This window comes from Lontra canadensis, unplaced genomic scaffold (genome assembly GCF_010015895.1).
Source record: "Lontra canadensis isolate GAN:19392208 unplaced genomic scaffold, GSC_riverotter_1.0 scaffold37, whole genome shotgun sequence".
Lineage (NCBI taxonomy): Eukaryota > Metazoa > Chordata > Mammalia > Carnivora > Mustelidae > Lontra > Lontra canadensis.
The window spans coordinates 1,783,554-1,797,517 of record NW_022631031.1 but is presented as its reverse complement, the minus strand read 5'-3'; the positions used below and the strand labels follow the sequence as shown (position 1 = coordinate 1,797,517).

The 13,964-nt window shown below is 36.7% G+C and overlaps 2 long non-coding RNA genes across 3 annotated transcripts; both read left to right on the top strand.

The window, feature by feature from the left end:
• Positions 1–2,022: 2,022 nt before the first annotated feature.
• Positions 2,023–8,924, top strand: LOC116874438. Of its 2 annotated transcripts, XR_004383998.1 has the most exons (4): positions 2,023–2,097; positions 3,308–3,408; positions 7,436–7,533; positions 8,837–8,924. It is a non-coding gene; the product is annotated as an uncharacterized LOC116874438 (long non-coding RNA). The 2 variants fall into 2 exon arrangements; XR_004383999.1 differs by lacking the exon at positions 3,308–3,408.
• A 203-nt stretch (positions 8,925–9,127) lies between these two features.
• LOC116874437 lies at positions 9,128–13,640 on the top strand. Its single transcript, XR_004383997.1, has 5 exons — positions 9,128–9,207; positions 9,876–10,011; positions 10,473–10,609; positions 11,866–11,919; positions 13,581–13,640. It is a non-coding gene; the product is annotated as an uncharacterized LOC116874437 (long non-coding RNA).
• Positions 13,641–13,964: the final 324 nt, after the last annotated feature.

The following is a 13,964-nucleotide window of genomic DNA, read 5'->3' as shown; positions in this document are numbered from 1 at the left end:
GCCCCAACCTACTTTTGAGATTATAAAAGGTTTTCACTGGAAAACATTGCAGAAATTCCCAGTGGGCTAACAGAGAAAGAAAAGATTTAAAAGTAGCAGCTAAGCTGACACCCTGGGCCATTCTGCTAAGGTAGGGGAAAAAAAAAAAAAAAAAAAAAAAAAGCACAATTGCCTCAGACAGCACCATCCACAGTGGTGGAATTCTTGACTTCTTGATGATGTACCCTCTCCCTGACAAGGAATGTAACAAGGAAATTTATATTCATTCATTCTCAAAATCACTAATGAATACTGACCATGTGTCAGGTAGTAGAGATGCAATGAAAAAAGTAAAAAGCCTGTCCTCAAGGGATTTTATATTCCAGTGGGAGAGGAAGAAAATACACAAACAAGAATTGGACAAATTTATGTAAGTGAATATCAAATAACAGTGTTGTAAAGAAAACAAAGAATAATGGGTTTCAGAGGGATTAGAGGAGAAGGACCCACCTTAGGTTAAAAAAAAATGATTAGCATACTTTTTTAAAAAAGCTAGGTCTGAGGATTTCCCCCAGTAAAGAGGATGAGCCTGCCAGGTGAAGATTAGGAGGATGAGTGAGACCAATGCTACTGGAGGTGGTGACTAAGGACAAGGGAGCTGTGAGCTGAAGCCACAGTAGTAAGAAGAGGCCAGAATTACATAGGACTTTAGGGAAGAGTTTGAATGTCACAATAGTGTAAGGGAAGCCAGTGGATACATTCAAGCCGAGAAATTATACCATGTCCTATAGTTTATATGTTTGAAGATTACTTAAGTTGACAGCAGAGGAGCTAGAACAGCAAGAGCTGTTTAAGAGACTGTTCTATATAATATGATGCCTGGATGGCAGTGGGTAGAAATGAGATTTCAAAATTGAATTGTTGGGACTTAATACATTTTTTTAAAAATTACTATAAAGGAATACCCAGTTCGTCAATGCCAGACTTCTTTCATCTTTTTAAAATAGAATGTATTATGCCACATCTGTTTAATCTTCAAAGGTCCCCAGACTTCCACAGGGTAAAAGCCAATCTCCTTATGCAAGAAACCCTTTAAGTTAACAGCTGCATAGCTTTTCAGGCTCTGCTCCTAACATCACCTTCTACACTTCAGTTACACCAAACTACTCAGTTTTTCTTTTGTCATTGCCTTGCACATGCGGTGAACACCACCTGGAATGCCACTTACTCTCTCATGCAACCCAAGAACTCTGAGTCATCATTCCCAACCCTCAGGAAACTCTCATAGTCCCAGAGACAAGTTAGTTGCTGCTTCTCCATGAGCTCATTGCAGCCCAAGTGATCTTTTGTTTCAAATTTCTGCAGCAGACTGAGATCCCTGAGGGCAAGGACTATGCTTTGTTATTTGTATTCCTGGAACCTATTTCTCCTGAGTTTTTTTAACTGCTTTGGAAATGAATAAATAAATGGGTGGATCATGTTGAAAATTGACAGCATTTCAGTAACATTCTTCACATTATTGTTAGTTTGAGAGTTGCCAGAAGTTTTTGCCATTGTCTTACACCATCTCATGAATAGCATCTCTTTTTCTTCCCATCACCTCACAGATATGCTTCTAACACAAAGTGGCTGGGCATTTTTCTATGTGCTGTGGTAAACATGTCACACTCAGTAAGGGAAAACCAGCAGAAGACAAGCAAGACAAGGACCAAGAAGAAAAAGTCCAAATGAAGCACACCATCCCTGTACTAAACAACGTCTGTCTCACCGTGGGGCATATGAGGCTCAGGCACACTCGTATCACCCAAGAAGTGTCTTAGAATAGTGCTTTCTTTAGGCTTTTCCTGATTGTTTGGACTACCATTGGACTTTTTTCACTGTTGGGACTTTATGTTATGCACAGCTGGGAATGTCCATCAGGTAGTCAGGGACAAACTGTGCATACATCTTGGAAGCATTTCATAGATTTACTACTGTCTTCCCCTGATTTTAATCATCTTTACTCATTGATCCAATAGGACAGATCATAAAGGCAACCACACCTCGTTATCACACCTGTTTGGACAAACTATGATACCCAAAATGAGGCTGGGAAATGGATCGTGACTGCCTGCATATGTGAGTATAGTACTTTGCCTTTCAGAGGCTCTTGGAATCTTACTCGAATCAAGGAGACTTCATAGGCTATTTTTAAAGCCCTATCAACCTAATATTTCAAATTTAGCTGAGGGCCAGTCTATTTGTGGAAAGTAGTCATTTGTATTTCTGATAATACTAAATGTTTAAACTTAGGGCCTTCATGTCCCTGAAAGTTACATTCATTTATTTCATCTTGATTTTTACTTACAAATTTTATGTAAAATAACTGGAAACTTCAGGTTCATTACCCCCTAATAATTTATGAACCTGGACTAAGAGTCTAAGTCCTAAGTTTAATTCTGTTCCATTCTATTCACTTAGAATCTTCTGTATGTTAAAAATGATGGAGACATTGAAATAAAGTCTTCCAAAATTAGTATATGTTCTATTGAGAGTGTAACACATATATAAAGAATAGCATAAGCAAAAATGATATTCCATCAGAAAAGTATAAACAAGTGCTACAATATTTCAAATGTGAGATAATTCACATTTGTACTGGGGATCAGAAGTTTCTTAGAGAAGATGACTATCAAGATAGACTTTGAAAGACTGAATTTTGATGCAGGGCATATACAGTACAGCATTCCATGTGTAGAAAACAGCACAAGCAAAGGTATGAGGACAAGAAAGTAAGAGAAGCATTCTATGTGAATGTCATCCCTGAAATGGTGTAACAGGTGCGTTTAATTTTCCCCGTGTAGGCAGAAGAGAAACCTGGTGAGATGCAGTGAGGTGTTGAGACAAAATTCTACTTTAGGATCATTTTTCCAAATTCATCAGCCACTTTTTTTTTTTTTTTTAATTTATAGTAGACTCCACAGCCAGCATGGAGCCCAGTGTAGGGCTTGAACTCACAACCCTGAGATCAAGACCTGGGGCAATATCAAGAGTCAGACACTAAACTGAACCATCCAGGTGTCCTAAGCCACTTTAGTCGTGGGTTGTAGAAGGGTAGGAAAAACAAAAGTGGATAAAGTCTTAAAACTACTATGTAAAACTGTTTCTTTATCAAATGGTAAGTGTAAGATTTTTGTTTTTTAAACAATGGGCTTTTCTGCTTTTCAGAGCCCTTCCTGAATACTGATTCTTGTGAGAAGCTGTGCCTGTGACATAAGCAGCATAAGGCTGTTTTTCACTTAACTGTGCTCCTTCTTTCTATTGGAACCATAATATTTATGCACTGCAGGAATGTGAACTAGGAAAGCAAAGTTCAGGATACCTTCATGGATGCAAAGATCTTGATGCTCATCTTAGTTATATCTAGGAATGGCTACTTTGTTTTTAAAGGTAAGACTAAAAACTAGGCTTATGCTAAGTAAATAAATAAACAAAAAATACCCATGAAGTAGTTAAGTAAATATGAACTACTCTATTACATGAATATCAACCTACAATATAGTTCTCAGAGACTAAGATAGACTGTTTAGTAGGTTCCAAGTTGCGTCACCGAGTCTCAAATGTAGCCACTATTAAGTGCTCTGACCATAAAAAAGTAAATCTGTCCAGCTTTTACATTTTCAATAGCTTTTCAGCATATCTCATTTAATCATCAAAACCAACCTATGTTACCTAATGACCATTTAAGTAAATCCAAATATTGTTTATTCATAAAAGACATCTTAACAGGTTTTTTGGTTTTGTTGTTTTTTGTTTTTAATTTTGACACTAGGATGTGAATTTCAGATAGGCAAAAACAAGAATATTTTTTAAGAAGACAAGATATAAGTCATAAATGCCTAAAGATAAGAAATATTTATAGGCAACATTATCATAATGCACAACAATAAACAACGTTTATTAGAAATAATTGGTTTTTTAGAAATATTTTTTTAAAAAGCAAGGGATCTTTGAAAACATGATTTGAGAGAATATCAAAAAGCACTAACAGTTGTTTGTGATTAAAAGGAATTTCTACTATTCCAGGCATAAAATAACTCAGTCATTTTATAGAAAAGAAAAAAAGACCCAAGCTCTAATTGTAATCCTTTATCCTTTTGTTCGTTCATGTAACAATTTACGGTAAAAGATTTAACAATACACTTTTTTATGTTTGTATTTAGCTAATACAGGTATATAAATATATAATAATTGATACATATAAAGCTTTAAAATATTAACATATCAATATATCAAAGTGCATGTATTTTTTTCAAATATATAGATATATCTTTTTCAAAATGGTAATTATGCATATTATAGTAAAGTTACCATTTTGGAAAACTATAAAAATGTTCTTAATAAGCAAACAAATATATACTTCAAAAACATCCTATAGCATAAATAAGGTGAGTTTTATGCCCACTTTATGGATCAGGAAGTGAGACTTGGGAAGATTAAGTGATTTCTCAAGGTTACCCAGGAAAGACACTCATGAAACCTTTCATTTGACAAATGCTGGCTCTGGCCCTGCCACATGCTAAGCATTAGCTAAACAAAGACCAACAAGGCGTACCCTTGTCCTTGAGGAGCCACACCCCATCCTGAATGCAAATCTTCAAAATCTTAGATAGGTATTAAGACAAACAAATAAATAAAACACCATAGTAACAGACTAAGGAAAAGGCACTTGAATATCAAGTTGGATTTAGGTTCCAATTCTACTGTAGCAGTGTGGAGCCATTTGAGAAAATTACTGAAATATGCCAACTTTCATTTTCTGAGGCATTAAATGAGTGGCTCTCAGGTGAAATTCATAAGGACTTATCAATACCGAAAATTCAATGAAGTGTAGAGCATTTTGAATTGGTACTTACAGGTCTAAAGTCAACATTAATACCATCATGGGCTGAATATAGCTTTTCTTATGAGCTTGCTATTTTTGTAAGATATGTACTTTTTAAAAATCTTCTGGCCATAGTGTTTGTTTTACATATTACTAATGTACTTTTAAGCCATGAAAATTAGTTCTATCCGAAGAAGCACCAGTAATACCTCCAATTAAGTCAAAACCTTCACAAAATTATCTTTCAACAAGCATGTATTTTCCTCTCAGAGAGAAAAAAAAGTGGGGGGAAAAAAGCATTTTTGCCCTTAAGGAGATCTTATTAGGAATAAAGGAGAAAACCAAAACCAAAACAACTATCCAAAATGTGCATGTCTACCAAAAATAGTCAGGCCTTAGGAGCTAGAAAATCTGTTCCAAACATGATGTGGAAATTAGGAAGAAACAGACACAAGTTGAACTGACAGGATAGCCAGGAGAAGGCCAGTTGGCTGTTTCCCAAGATACATGGCAGATGTTCTGGCATTCCCTTACCTCAATTCAGGTTCTGCCTTCAGATTTATAAAATCAGACATGGGCCTTGGCATTAAGCTGAGAGTGGATCCCTCCATCAAAGTGGTACCCACAGATTCTAAGACTGATAAATAAAATCAGAATGCAGTACCATGTTATTCACTAAGGAGGAGATCTAGAACTGTTGTTGGGCCTCCATGATTTTGTGAAAAACATGTTTTCTTCCACTAGTGAGATCTGCACTGAAACATAAATGGTAAACAAAAGAAGACAGAATAAGGGGTATCTGGTTATTTCCCCAACAGAGATACCATAATCAAGGCTTTAGACCTGAATACTCTTCCACCCAAGAAATGCCTCCGTGGACCTAATAAGGACCACTTCTCTCACCTTCTGCCACTTCTTCCAGTTGGTCATTCCTTAAATATGTTAGTTCTTCCCAGAAAACTTGCCCCTTTTCAAGTCATGAAATATCTCAAATGTGTAGAATATAACAAGGACTCCATATCCCACACATTCTAGGTGCTATATTTGTTTCAGACTTCTTTTTAAAGAAATAAAACAGTATAAAATGAACTAAAGCTTCATTCTTCCATCTTCCTCTCATCACCACCTTTTTCTTCCTAGAATAAATAACTGTCCTGATATAAACATGAATCGCCTCATGCATATTTTAAGAAAATTTTACAACATATGAATATTTCCACATTTGTGTCATTTCATAAATAGTACTACCTTATACATATCTACTTGCAGTTTCTGGTTGTCTGTCAACATACTTTTTAAAAGATATGACCACGTTGATATATTTAGCACTCATTTGGCATAGCACACTATGGCAGAAAATAGACTTTATGATTTTATGTGTGGATGTATTTTATGTTTATGTGTAAGACACCTGTTACAGAGCTCACAGGGCTAAAATCTAGATGTAGGCAGGGCTACATTCCTTTTTAGAGACTCTAGAAGCAAATCCATTTCCTTGCTCATATAGGTTATTGCCAGAATTCTGTTCTTTGCAGTAGTAGGTCTGAGGTCCCCATTTCATTCTGCTGTCCTCTGAGAGTTGTTTTCACCTTTTTCTTCTTCTTTTTCTTTCTTTTTTTTTTTTTTAAGATTTTATTTATTCATCTAAGAGAGAGAGAGCACAAGAAGGGGGAAGAACAGAGGGAGAGGGACAAGCAGACTCCAAGCTGAGCACAGAGCCCAATCCCAGGACCCTGAGATCAAAAGGGAGACTGACCCAGGTGGGTCTGGCTTAATGAAGTGAACCCTTTAAAAAAGGGTCTAGAAGAAAGAGGTTGTCTCCTCTACCATCCTTGAAGAAGCTTCTATGGCAACTTATTGCGGACCCACAAAAACAGGCATGGGATCTCCCTGCCAAATCTGCTTGTAGCCAAGGTAGTCACCAGAGCTGAGATGGGAATTTTCCAGCCATGGTTATGTCACCATTTTGGTGACCTGAATGGTTTCCAAGGGCCTGAGTTAAATTATCCAATTCCCTGCCCAAAGAGCTAAGACTGCATCTATATCAAATTCATGTGAGGAGGCTGGCTGCTAAGACTTGTATGAGGAATTGATTTTGTCTACAATAACTAACATACAGTCTTGTTTCACTATTTTTATTTTTTAACCTTTTATTTCTGCCTTTGAAAAAATTCTAGCTTAGATACCCCTAAATCTGATTCCCAAACTGCTGCATTTTTATAGAGATCCCAATTTCCTATAAAATCTAGAAAAAAATAGAGAAGAAAATTATGAGGACCCACGTGGGAGTAGAGTTTGGCCTAGTATGCATTTATCAATTCAGCACTAGATAATTGTGGGGAACAGAATCTAGAGAAATGTTTGTAAACATGTATGATGTGGATACTATTTTTCTTTTAGGTTTTAATTGGCTTACAGTTCACTAATACTTCTCTACATGAACAATAGGGATCATCAGTTTATTTAGTATCGGGTCCATTTCATTCCAAATCTCTATATCCTGAGATCAGCACTAAAAATGAACTAGATTCTCAATAATGAGTTTTCTTTTTACTAATAACTTTCTTTTCTTATTCCCTCCCTGCCCCCCAGACATTTGGTAATAAGGCCCTAAGCCACATTCAAAGACTCCTATTACAGTGTCATGCTTGTGTCAGTGAACTGAACTCATCAATCATTATAGCATCCAGGTAAGAAAATCAAATGCGCTGTGGGTTATTTGTGTTTTCAAAGCTCAGCTAAGGAAAATCAATAACTTCTTATGTTTTGTGTCACTAATGAACAATAGCCAAGCCTTTTGATTATCTCTTGGTCTTGTTTTTACCATAAATCTATTTCAGGGATTTCAAATGTTAAAATAGAGATTCTGTTTGGTCATGTTTGTCTTTCCCTAGTTAATGCATAAATGTGGCCCATTTTAAATGGACTCTAAAAGAGTCAATCTTTTCCAGGATGTGGGAAAGCAGGGTTTGCATGAAAACTGTTTAGTAACATCACATACTGCAAATAGTTGTCAGTCAGGATAATTGCAAAACAAAGTGAAAATGTGGAAAACTGCTGAGTGAATGAATCCACAGGGAGAAGAGCCAACTGATGAACACAGCAAAACAAGCTGTAAAAAATCAATGCTAATACATACCACCTACCCAGTGTCCTTAAAATCAGATCCCTTCTTGCTTGGCCACTCCACAACTGGCTAGAATAATGATGGGCCCTCACAAAGGTGCTCAGCAAAGTAATTGCAAAGAGAGAAGAGGAGATTAGGGTGTAGGTGTGCTGGAAGGAGATTTTGGGAAAATGTTTCTAATTTAGATGATGAGTAGGAAGGATGGAGCAGTTCCCACCATCATTTGAGTCTTGGGTATTTTTATTAAAATGATAATAACAAATTAGTTTTCCTAATCTTATCTTATGCTATAACAAACTTGTGAAATTGTTGCTATCAATGGTATCATTATCCTTATCTTCAGATTGAGTAAACCAGCACATTCAAAGTGACCTACAGATTTATCCAAGGTCATATCAGTAAACAGTAGAGCTCAGGACTGACCTTTCAGACTCCAGTCTTAATGTCTTTTCCACCTTGCCATACATCCTCTAGCTAGTAATGACTGAGCTCTGCTTCTGTCCATGTAAGATAGGATTTGGCTCCCATTTTTCATTTTCTTTTGGTTGTCTTATTTAGTGGTTGCATTAAATCTCAGTAGACAGTACTTGGTCCTATCTGCTCTTTTTCCATCCTTTTTCTCACTCCTACTCAGCAACTTGGAAAAAAAAAAAAAAAAAAGGTAAATACAAGGGGATTTCCAGTTCTACTGTCTGGTTCCTGTGTGGTCTTTGATTTTTCAGAAGAAAAAAAAAGTACCTCAATATGTGTGCCATCTGAATTTCTCTCTTTTTCTTGCCTTACATATTTACATAAGAAATATCAGTTGTGTTTGCAGAGCATCTGATGACAGCTAACACCTCTCATTCTTCACATCCATTTTTCAGGCTCTTGTATGTGGGCCCAATCAAAGGGCACCTTCTCTGCCGTTTAAGCAGGATCCAGGTGGAGTGATTCATACTGTTCTGCTCTTCTCTTCAAAGTGAGTAAATCTGATGTGCATCTTATAGAAACTGTTACTGTCAAGAATATTTTGCTCGTTGCACTCATTTTCTATATTCATTTACATGAGAATGTTGATCTCCACCCAGCTTTAAGAGAAGGAATGCAGGGGCCTAGTTCTTGCTGAGTCCCAAAGGACAACAGCACCTTAGGGAAGATTCCTGTTCTGTGAGGCACCTAAGAGCGAGCCTGGGCCAGAGACTGAGCAGAGATAAACAAGCTGTAGAGTCTGAAGATAGGAAGGCTCCCAGAAACAGTAAATAATGCTTTAACTAAGTTGTCCTGAATTGGAAATTTCCCTGTGGTTAGGGAAACACGAGAAAAAGGGATAGTCAAAAAAGAGATTATATAAGAAGATATTGAACATAAAATGGATGACTTGCACTTAGTTTTTCAGTGCTTACTGTGTGCTACACACTAGATGTCTTCACAAGATGGGGTAGAGATTGGCTTGGGACAAGACATTGAGCAGCCAGATGGTTTTTTAAAACAACGAAGCACATCATTTGGTTCTCCTTCAAAGGCAGGTTCCCCTTGTAAACAAAATAAAATCCAGATTCCTTAGTGTGTCACACAATGCCCAATGTGATCAGCCCTGAGAATTTCTACAAGCGCATCTCCTGCCACATCCACTATATTTCAGTCCCTCTGGCTTTTTTTTTCTGTTTTACTGGGCAAATCTTTTTGCTTCTCCAGGGCATTTGTATTTATTGTTTCCTGACCTGCTTATCCCTCAACTTTCAGATCTTACCTCACATACTTTGAGAAGTCTTTCTTTAGCATCTTGAGATAGAAGCCATCTTTCCCCAACTCATTGCCCAAGACTATCTCTGTCCCATCTCCCTGTTTTACATATAATCCCATAGTATTGAATAAACCTAAAATGTCTGTTTGCTTTGTATTTGCTTTCTCCAACAATTATAGAATTGTTATAGAAGAAGAAATCTTATAGAAGCTCTGTGGAAAGCGAAATCTTGTCTGTCTCTTAGTACTCTATCCTTAGCATCTAGAAGACTTGGCAATCATCTATTGAATAAAGGAAAGAATCACTGTCACGAGGGTGAGTAAGCTGAGGAGTACTCATGATTAAGAGAAATAACATTATTTTAAAGGGTTTTTCTGGGTAGGGTTTTCCAGAGGAGAAAACTTAAAGGCTGGGGGTGACTGGGTGGCTCAGTTGGTTAAGCATTTGACTCTTGGTTTCAGGTCAGGTCATGATCTCAGGGTTGTGAGATCAAGCCCCGCATGGGGCTCTGCACTGGGCATGGAGCCTGCTTAAGATTCCCTTTCTTCCTTTTCCTCTGCCCCTCCGCCCACACTTCCTTCTCTAAAAAGAAAAATAAAAAGAAAACTTAAAGTCTGAGTTGATAAGACGTAAATAATAATCCATGAGTAACTACCTTATAAAAGTTTCTTAAGAAAGGATCTTAATATAGCAAGCATGACTATATTCATTGCGAATATATACCAATAAATTCAAATTTTATCTGTATAACACTACTCATTCTTTGTGTTGGTAAGGCATGGTAGCTATGATGTATCTTCTGGTGGAAGACATTTTCCAACTCATCATCATTCCTTCAGATACTGGCTCTATGTCAGGCTCTCAATTATAGGATTAATGTATGTAACAGCTTGAAAGACCAAGGCCAATCAGAGTGAGTAAAATATATACTATCTAGGAATGCCTTACTAAATTTCTTGAGAATTTTTAACTAGTATATATTAATGCATTATTTATATGATTTCTTATTAAATTTTTAAAATAAACCCCAGAAAAGCAGAGAGAATCTTTGAAAAAAAAAAAAAAACCAAACTTTTTTCTTAATTTTTTGAAGTAGACTCCATGCCTAACATGGGCCTCAAATTCATGACCCTGAGATCAAGAGCCACAAGCTCTATCAACTAAGCTATGCAGGCGCCCCTTGAAAAAAAAATCATTCTTGACCCAATACCTATATATCTAGGAATTTATTCTAAGATTAAAATTTAACAAAAATGAAAATATATGTGTGACAATGTCAACTATATCTTTATCTGCAAGACCAAAAACATACAAGAGAAAATATCCATTAACTTGGTGGACAACTATATGGATAACAAAAATGATATCTATATAAAACCAAGAAATATTTGTATAACAAAATATTTAAATGAAAATAACATAATAAAATATAGCATTAGGGACGCCTGGGTGGCTCAGTGGGTTAAGGCCTCGGCCTTCAGCTCAGGTCATGATCCCAGGGTCCTGGGATGGATCCCCGCATCAGGCTCTCTGCTTGGCAGGGAGCCTGCTTCCCCCTCTCTCCCTGCCTGCTTCTCTGCCTACTTGTGATCTCTGTCAAATAAATAAATAATCTCAAAAAATATATATAGCATTAGTAGTATGATATGTTGGACTTTGGAATATGACATCCTTATTCATATAGCCAAATCGCATGTAGTTGCTTATAAACCATATGACCTTCGGTATATCCATTAACTTTACTACTGTTTTCTCATTTATAAACTAGAAATATCAATAGCACCAATTCTATGTCATAGGAGCAATTTTTTGTTAACTAAAATTCATTTATAAAAATTTTATTGAAATGCCTCATTAAAAATATTCATGTGAAAGTCATTGACTCTCAAAAACTGTTACCTTCTTTGCAACACACATTACTTTTTTTTTTTAAGATTTTATTTATTTATTGGCCAGACAGAGATCACAAGTAGGCAGAGAGGTAGGCAGAGAGAGAGGAGGAAACAGGCTCCCTGCTGAGCAGGGTGCCCGAGGCGGGGCTCAATCCCTGGACCCTGGGATCATGACCTGAGCTGAAGGCAGAAGCTTTAACCCACTGAGCCACCCAGGTGCCCCACACATTACATTTTAGATTTAACTTTTGTATCTCCTCATTGAAATAATTAACAGAACCTGCTGCTGTGTTATGAAGTGCTTTGCCAGGCTTACTATACAATCTTGCTGGTGAGTAATACATAAAAATTAAGGACTAAAACTAAACAATAAGAAATAAAGTACTAATCGCTTAGCAAAGCTGTGGTTTTCATTTGTTTTCTTGAATTATATTCTTTTTTAAATATTATTTATTTATTTACTTATTTGACAGAGAGAGAGATTGAGAGAGAAAGAGAGATCACAAGTAGGCAAAGAGGCAGGCAGAGAGAGAAAGGAAGCAGGCTCCTTGCTGAGCAGAGAGCCCAAAGTGGGGCTCGATCCCAGGACCCTGAGATCATGACCTGAGCTGAAGGCAGAGGCTTAACCCACTGAGCCACCCAGGCACCCCTTGAAATATATTCTTATTTACCATCATAAGCCACTTTTTCTTCAGAAGAGAGGTAATGAAGTTTCATTCAGGGACAATTAAGAGATGTTGAACTATTGGGGTGCCTGGGTGGGTCTGTAGGTTAAGCATCCAACTTGGTTTTGGCTTAGGTCGTAATCTCAGGGTCGTGATATCGGCCCCCAGTCACGCTTTGCTCCTAGCATGGAGTCTGCTTAAGACTCTCTCCCTCTACCCCACCCCACCCCTCCAAATAACTTACTAAGAAAATAAGTAAATAAATAAATAAATCTTTTTAAAGAGATATTGAACTATTAATAGAGATGAAAGAAGGAAATAATCAGAAGAAGAAAAGAAAGTAAAAGAACTCTGATAAAGAGAACAGACACAATGGGTAGTAGAAATGCAGCAATAAATCTGGGTATGCTTTTCACAGATGGCTGTGATTCCAGATGATGAGATAGGATATCTATGAGCAGCATTTTACTTGGTAGTTTGATTTCAATGCAGCTATTCTAAAATTTAGAAAAGTTGAGGTAATATGGCATACTGTTTCTGGCTCATGAATTTACGCTCAAGGCTGTGATACAAAATACATTACTGAGTGTACAACAGTGCCCCCACACATTAGTGATACAGGCTGTGGTGATCACATTTGGCTAAAAAACTAGCTACCTTATTGATTCCTGTAATGTTGGCAGCACTCAATGAATATTATAAATACCAAGAGATATTTTTATCTCCTCTTTCATAAGTTTATTAGAAGATTTGTGCTTTTTTACCTAAAGATGTTTTTGTTTATGATTGGTGTTACCAATTTGAAATAGTGCAGTAATACATCCCGAAGCATTTCAATCCAGAAAATCGGCATTGGGAGTTAATATGTTTCTTAAATGAAAGGCACAGATAAAATAATTTTAGTTTTCCATTCTCTTGATGCTTTTCATGACCAAATGAAGGTTGGGTTAAAATATTAGATATTACCATGGGCAGTCAAGAGTCATGGATTCCTGTGACTCAAATTTCTTGTGTTCAGGGTCATCTCTAATGTCAGAGATGGCTCTGAATTCATCACTATGTTAGCAAAATTAATACTATAATTCTTGACCCACTGTTTTTATTTCTAACATGAAGTGCAGCCATGGGGTAGAGTAGAATATGGGAGACAACATGGCAACAGTTGTAGGCAACTTACACCAGGAAAATAGGGCTGGTGAAATTAAAAGCAAGTGTTAGAGAGGATAGGCTAATTGGTAGTTCCTATATTTATATACTCATATATTTTTGTTTATATTATATACTCATATATTTTATAACATATATTTTTGTTTTCTTTTACCTGTAGTTAAGACTCTTCCTCTCTGGGTACCTGGGTGTCTCAGTCAGTTAAGCACCTGCATTCAGCTCATGTCATGATCCCAGAGCCCTAGGATTGAATCCCATGTCAGTCTCCCTGCTCAGTGAGGACCCTGCTTCTCCTTCTGCTCCTCCCCCAACTCGTGGGCTCTCTCTGTCTCTCAAAAATAAAAAAAAAAAAAAAAATTAAAAAAAAAAAAAAAGACTTCTTTCCTGTAGTTTATTGTTTGTGTACACTCTTCCTGGCAATATTCCTGGCAATATCGGGGATAAAATCAATTCCTTAATTGGAATTGGAATTTATCTTGAATTCCTGCATATTTCTTAATACATTTAATAGTAAAAAATGGTCTTCAAATTTACAAAGGCTATA